Below are 7,726 nucleotides of genomic sequence, written 5' to 3'. Positions count from 1 at the left end.
GAGTGACATAAATTCACATCATTCCCCCTCTTCTCTACCAAATTTTCATGGTTTGGCAAATGAAGACCCAGATACATTCTTATTTTAGTTTCGAGTACTTTGTAGAGGATATGATGACTATACTAATGCTCAAAGGTTGAAAGTGTTTCCTCTTACTCTAAAAGGAGTAGCTCTCTGATGGTTCATGAACCTTAGTGGGAACTACTTTCAAACATGGAAGGACATTAAGAATGTATTCTTGAAGAAGTATCAAGGCTTTGCAAGGCCAATGAAGATATTTTTAGAATAACACAAGGGGAAGGTGGAAACATGGCGGACTATGCGGAGAAATTTTAATACAACCCTCAAAAATTAAAGCATAAGAAAAGATTTTAATGTGGAATGTTCAAAACTAAGTCTCATTACAATGGTGTGACAACTTTGTAGCAAGGGTTGTATACTTTTGGATCAAGGTTAGTTTACAAGCCTATAGTGTATTATTTTTCAATATAACAACATAGGTCTTAATCACACATCAAAGAATAATTACTTATAGGAACACTAATCTAGGGACTTATAGGAAGTTCAAAACCTCTTATTACCTTCACCGTCTTTTGATATAACAATATTCCTTCCTCTTTTTTATTGTAAAAGATATTTTTATATATACATGAATATGTTTACATCGATAAGTAGAAAAAACTTAGTAAAAAAGATTAAATTTTATATACAATGTACCCCTTTTCCATGGGGAAGCTAAAGCATCCATGGAATCATAATAAGCCATATTACTCCTATTGATGAAAGTATATTTTCCAAAATACCCTCATAAGTAGAAATTAGAACTTTTCTAAATTCAAATAGATTATTATTTATATATGTTTATTAAACCTTATTCACAAATATCATACATGATTTTTAAGAGCTTACATGAGTATGCCACCTTGATTCGATGTTTTATAAGGCTCCCACCCATTCCTCATTTTCTCAAATGGAGAGGCATGTTCAAGGGGTAAAAAATGGTTGGCATGCACATTTCATGAAAGCATGCATTATAATGAAAAATAGAGACTTTTCAAGAGAATTGGAATAGGCATATGTGAACGTGAACATCATCTATATGAGAATGTAACTAGGTTGAGAAGAGTTTCATTTTAAGATTTAGTATTGTAGTAAAAAGGCTCAACACATTCCAAGAAAATTAAAAAAAAAATGATAAAAGAGACAAATCTTAGCATGCTTCATATTATAATTACATGACTACTCTCCTTAATCTTGTAGCACAAACACATCATCCATATTCTTTACCATCTTTTCAGAAATAACTTTCTTGTCTATCAAGATCAACCACACAACCCAATCGACTACATCATCAAAATCCTCCATGCCCTACACAATTTCTTGTTAAACTAATTCCACATCCTCACAATAATAAACCAGTACAACATGCTTGTTGTGTTGAACTACAAAATTTACCCACCCTTCCCACCCATTCTATCTCACATGCACCATCGCAGAAAAATTACATTGTGATTGGGAAGGTTTCAAATCCAAAAATTGTAGAAGTTATGGAAGAAAATGAGGTTTCTTCTAGTCTACATCAACATGTCCTTGAGATCAATAAGACATTAAAAAGTCAATAAATTCATGATATGACAACTATGGGAAATCAAGAAAGAAGGGACTATATTGAATATTGGTTTCACTCCATCATTTTCTTGTAGTACCACTCCACACTTCAGCAATTATTCACACCATTCGTAACAAGAAAGTCTGTCTCTCTTACCGTGATATTTATTAACATGCATTTTAGAAATTTGCCTATGTATATACTTGAGGCTTTATTTCAAAAAATTGCTCCACTGGAAGTACTCTATACTTAAGCATATTTTATTTTTCAAAGTAGAGTAGGCTAGTGTAGAAATAGAATAAATAAGGAGATAAATAAATAAATTTCTTTATATGTAAAAATAGTTGTTTTTGTTGCAACACACAGTGAAAATTAACATCAATGAAAAATATTTGAAGTTATTTATGTATGTTGATATATTATATTGAAAATAACATTTCTACAAACACCCATATCCAATTTTATCACTAATTTTGAAAAAATGTTTGTTTATCATATCTTATGACATGGGGGCTTAGTCAAATTTCTAAAAAAATAGTCGGGACAATCATGTTTTGATGGATTAAATGGGGATATTTTCAAAACCTATTTTTATATTAATTATCCCTTTATGTCTACTTTATAAACCAATTTCAGTAGCTCTTGGATCTCAAACAAAAATGTTATGACCAAAACATTGATAGGGTGCCTAGTAGGAAGCTCGGGGACAAAGTTGGGGCAATACGTTTTTAGAGGCTTAAATTGTTATATTTTGCAAACTTGTTTCCATGGTATATTCCCTTATGAACCTAGTATACAGGTAAATTTAAATCAATCGATTTTGATATCAAATGAGAAAGCTATGACCAAAATATTGACTACCTATCGTAAATAAGCACTCTTAAACTTTGTTTTTTCATATGTTCATTAGAAAATTTGACCCATCAATTCTTGTTGTATTCAAAACTTATTTATATTGGATATCTATACATTAATCTAATTTCATTTCCAATTTGAATTAGCTCAATCTATCTTCAAATGAAAATTTATGCTTAAAATATGGATTGTGGATATAAGCTAGGAAATAGAAAACACCTCCCTTATTCAAGTTGTTCTGAGCATGTTTGAAATATCATCACATGTAATTTTTAAAACATGCTTCTATTGGATACATCTATTTGAATTCAATCTCATTTGGATTTTGCATCACTCAAATCGAACAAAAAACATTGAAGTTATGATTAAAACATTGTTGGTCAGTATGGTTGGCCACTACTCTCTCGCAAGTAACAAATGTATTTTATTTATATTTATATGGATTTGTTTTACATAGTAAATACTTGTTATTTTTTTTCATATGTCTTAGATTAAGAGAGCCCAATCACCTCTCTTCTTCCATGATTTCATGTTTTATTGCAAGTAGATGCTCGGTGTTTTGTAGGTATGAGGAGAATAAAGAAGATCAATTTATGAACGAGTGATACTTGAATACAATGTTAATGAAATAAGGTAATTTCATCTAAGAATATATTAAGAAATTTAATATCATATGGTTTTGAGTCTTTCTAGGTTTCATGATTTAAAAAAAATTGGATCATACAAGCTTGTTGCAAAATTGTTCCCGCTATTTCCCACCAACACGAAGAGAACAATGTGAAGACTTTTTTTTATTACTTGATGGATTCATAACAAGATTAATGAAGAATTTATTTGAAGATCCAAGTCATTTCCACCAAGGAATTTTTCTAAAAGATCTTTTGTTTCTATTCATTCACCATTGATAGCTTGTTGTTCTTGGAAATAGATTAATGTTCCCTTAGGAAACAACATTTCTCAACCTAAATCACATTTGTTGTAGCTTAAGTTATTTATTTATTTATTTACTGATTTTCAATAAAGTGTTGTTTCTTTTCTGATTTCTCTTATCCTTTTATGTTTTAGATGTTGTTTCTTTGAAAGTCATGACTTTTGTTCCTTCATCAAAATAAAATAAAAAAGTTCTTAAGTTTCATGGTGTTTCTCCACATCTGTCCATTTACTCCCTGATGTTATAAAGTATATGGTTGTCTCATATATAATATTAAACACTCTTATGGTATGTCTTGTCAAGAATTATTTACTCTTAATTCCTCATTATTTTGTAAAGTGACTATGATTTTTGGATGACTAATCCTTTTCCATGTCACCTTTCTTAGATCACATATTGAATTAATGTTTGGAGGGATTTCCATAGTCATTCTTGATACTTCATTTCCATAAGCTTAAAATGGTATGGGTAGTTTCTAGGTTTTAACATGCAACAATAGTACAATTGGATGAATAAATCTCAAATCATAATTTTTGCTACCTTAGTCACAACTATTGTTTCCTAAGTCATAAATGTCGTTCCCTCAGTCACATCTATTATTTCCTAACTCATAGTGGTTGTTCCCTTAGACACAGTTGCTATTTCCCGACTCACAATTGGTGTTATTTCAGTCATAGCTGTTGTTTCTTAACTCACAGTTGTTGTTCCCTCTGTCACAATTGTTGTTTCCTGACATTGTTGTTGTTCCCTCAATCACACTTGTTGTTTCCCAACTCAAAGTTGTTGTTTCCTCAGTCAAAATTGTTTTTTTTCTAACTCACAGTAATTGTTCCCTCAGCGACAACTACTATTTCAGGACTCACATTTGTTATTACCTCAGTCACAACTATTGTTTCCTGACTCACAATTGTTCCCTGAGTGACAACTATTGTTTCCTAACTCAGTTGTTGTTCCGTTAGTCACCGTTGTTGTATCTTGACTCACAGTTGTTGTTAACTCAGTCACGACTATTGTTATTAGCCCATTTTCATGCTTTTGATTCAACAATTATAGGTCTTTCTAATTTTTTTCTCCTTGCTAAATGAAAAATACTTTTAATGTTCTAGGTCCTCTTTGATATAATGATTGGGTAGTCAATTTATCTTTGTTTATCTATAAAATTAATCTTATTTTTAATGAATAATTATACAAATATGATTTCATCATGTCGATTTTCAAATTTCTTAATTTGTTAAGTCCCTGATCTTGTAAAATTTATGATGATTACCAAAAAATTGTACTTAAATCTTATTGTCACTATCTAACAAACTGTTCCTCAACCCCAGTATTAACAAACAAAAATATATTTATCAACTGTCATTTTAAGGTTATTAGTTCGCAAGACACAAGATTAGCCATGTTGAAAATAGTCACTATAAAATTTTTTATGCCATCCCTAGCTCTTAAGGAGTTGACCTAGCACCTCATTTATAAGTAAACTTTTGTTGATTAACAATAACCATACTTGAATTTTAAAAAAATGTAGTCAATTGAAGGATAAGATGTATCATCATGAGCCAACCTACCATGATCATAGGTCCTAATAAAGTTACATTACCACTACTAGTTACCAAGCAAGGGTAATGGCCTTCGGTTGTAAAACTTAAGGACAAGAGGTCTCATCATGAGCTGACTTGTTCACTTTTGTTAGTTCTTGTGAATGGCATTATTATTAATTGATTACCAAGCCAGAACAATGATCTTTAGTAGACATCTAAGTAAATTGAAATTCTCTTGTAACTATGTATTTATTTCTAATAGACGGGACACTGGCATATCAATGGGTTAAAAAGGCATCGCTATTGAGGTTATGGACGTCTGCTAGAAGAAATGTCCATGCCTATGGTATAGAAGTTAATTCAATACTATGATATACTTGGTTACCTTGTTTTCTCAAAACTAATTGTCGATAAAGCCTATTGTTGCATATATAAGGTTTGCTAGAACTGATGGTTCATGGGGTAATATTTAATCAGTTCTTAGATGATGATGGTTATGGTTTATATCTATTCATGAGTTCTAAATATTCACTTTACATGTCAGGGATGAAACTTTTAGGATATTTGAAATTTTTAATTTTGTATCATCTAATCTATCATTCCTTTATTTTATAGGTTTCATATCTCTAACTAAATATAGTTTCTTTTCCCAATCAGCCGCCATTTATTTGTAGCTTAACAACACTACTATTATTTTTGGGTAGAATAAAGAGGCCTAATTCTTATTGTGAACGCCAGGTAATTGGTCAAATATTGAGAAGAAAATACTGAGATAACTAATTCTCACCATTTTATAAAAACCAAAGCTGATGGGTATAGGGAATAAATATTTGTTTCATCATTTTAACCTATTTTCTCTTCTCTTTTTATCCATTATTATCTCATGGCATTGATAAAATGATTATGTCACTTTTATATATAATGAGGTCATTGAGGTGATGAATTACTGATTAAGGCTACTCATAAGATGTGTTATAGAAATCTTGATGACAGGGCAACTAATCAGCTTGGGGGAATGAAACCCTGCTACATTTTATGATTATTTTCCTTCACCTTGCATGGCTTCCACCTTTTGCATTACGTTCAGCATTAGCTCAACCTACACTAGCGTCGACAAATATTAGTGCATCCATGTCATTTGACGCTTTCATGGTGGTAAAAGTTGAGGTAAAATAGCATAAGTTTTTTATTTATGAAATGTTTAGGAGAGAAAAACCAGTGAGCATTATTCACTCATATTTTTCTACCATTATCACCCCTTCTTTATGACTTCCTATTCTTCAAAGACACAAAATATTTTAGTTTGGGGGAGTAAATTTCTTATTAATTTATTTATCATGACCATGTAATAAATATTCTTTATCATCCATTGATATCTTTATTCATTCTCAAAACCTCCCCTATTCCTTCTTGTTTTACACCAAGTAGATATTTCAACAACAATTCTAGCAACAACCTCAAATTATTTTCTAGTGTAGCATGAGGGCATGCTAATTTTCCAATTGGGGGGAGAATTTTCTATGCATGATGGATGTTTTCTCCTTTCCCTCATTTAAGGCACATCAAATCAATTTTATATAATTTATAAATTGATTCACGTATATCTTTAAAACTGTTAACTAGATTCTTGTCATTTTTGAACAACAAAGAGGCCTCATTAAGATACACAATCCCTGAAAATTTCAAGTTAAACTAGTTTTTAAAATTGTAAAAATCATGCACTGTCACCTACAATCCGTTTGCTGATATCTTGAAATATGTTCGTTGGATTTCTTTGATTTTTGGAATGGAGAATCATTGACATAATAAAAATATGCCTCCAAAATTTCAACAAAATCTGGTTTGTAGTTTTTGAGAAAATGGTTAATGAAGTTTAATGTTACTTGTATCATATTTTGTTGCAACTTCATACACATATTATTGAAAATTAATGTGCAAAGTGTTACAACTTCACCAACATTTCTAGAATTGAATAATCATTGCTTTGAAGAAGCCTTTGTGAAGAATTCTTATGTTCCATTTATCTCATGAGTTGGGGTGAGCATTTTGATTAATGGTTAGTATAGAGACATTGAGTTGCATGAGGACATGAAACATGTTTAGTTTGGAGGAGATGTTGGGCCACTAATTTATCAATTTAATTACCATTTATTGACACATATTTCATCCATTTCTGCTATTATTTATCATAATTTATCATTTAATTCCATTTTAGAATTATTCATCCTCTTGAGGATTAGTGATGTTTATTCTCCTTTATTTTTAATAAATTGAAGAATATTATGAATGATTTTGCCAATAATGGTATTTTAATTAATTTTTTATAACATCACTCATGATCTTAGCCTCCAAGATCTCTTTTAGATTACAATTTTGATATTCATCTCATAATCAAATATTCTAATTCATAAATTTGTTGGGATAAAAGGTGATAGTTTTGTGTTGGAATTTTCGATCAAATGAACTTGAATCTTGAAAATATGAGACACGGGTTTTGTGTGGAAAGGACCAAATTATACTTATGATGAGAAATTTTCCAAAATTCTATCTGAATTGAGAGGAAAACAAGGTTCTATGAAGGACATTTTATCAAATTTGATGCGTGACTATTTTCTAAATTATCCCAATTGCAATACCAGATTCGACTTGTTCGAGTTGAATCATGATGGAGATATCTTTTAGTTCTAATCTTTCTAATCAATTTGTTGTGGACAATTTAAAATTGTAATGGAAATCATTTTTTAATCAATTTAGTTGTAATTTTCCCTTTCTCTTTGTACATTTTTATGAAGA

The sequence above is a fragment of the Pinus tabuliformis genome, chromosome 8 (genome assembly GCF_031772625.1).
Source record: "Pinus tabuliformis cultivar Carrire ecotype Pingquan chromosome 8, CPIR1, whole genome shotgun sequence".
In the NCBI taxonomy this organism is placed as follows: domain Eukaryota; kingdom Viridiplantae; phylum Streptophyta; class Pinopsida; order Pinales; family Pinaceae; genus Pinus; species Pinus tabuliformis.
This window is presented reverse-complemented; position numbering follows the sequence as displayed.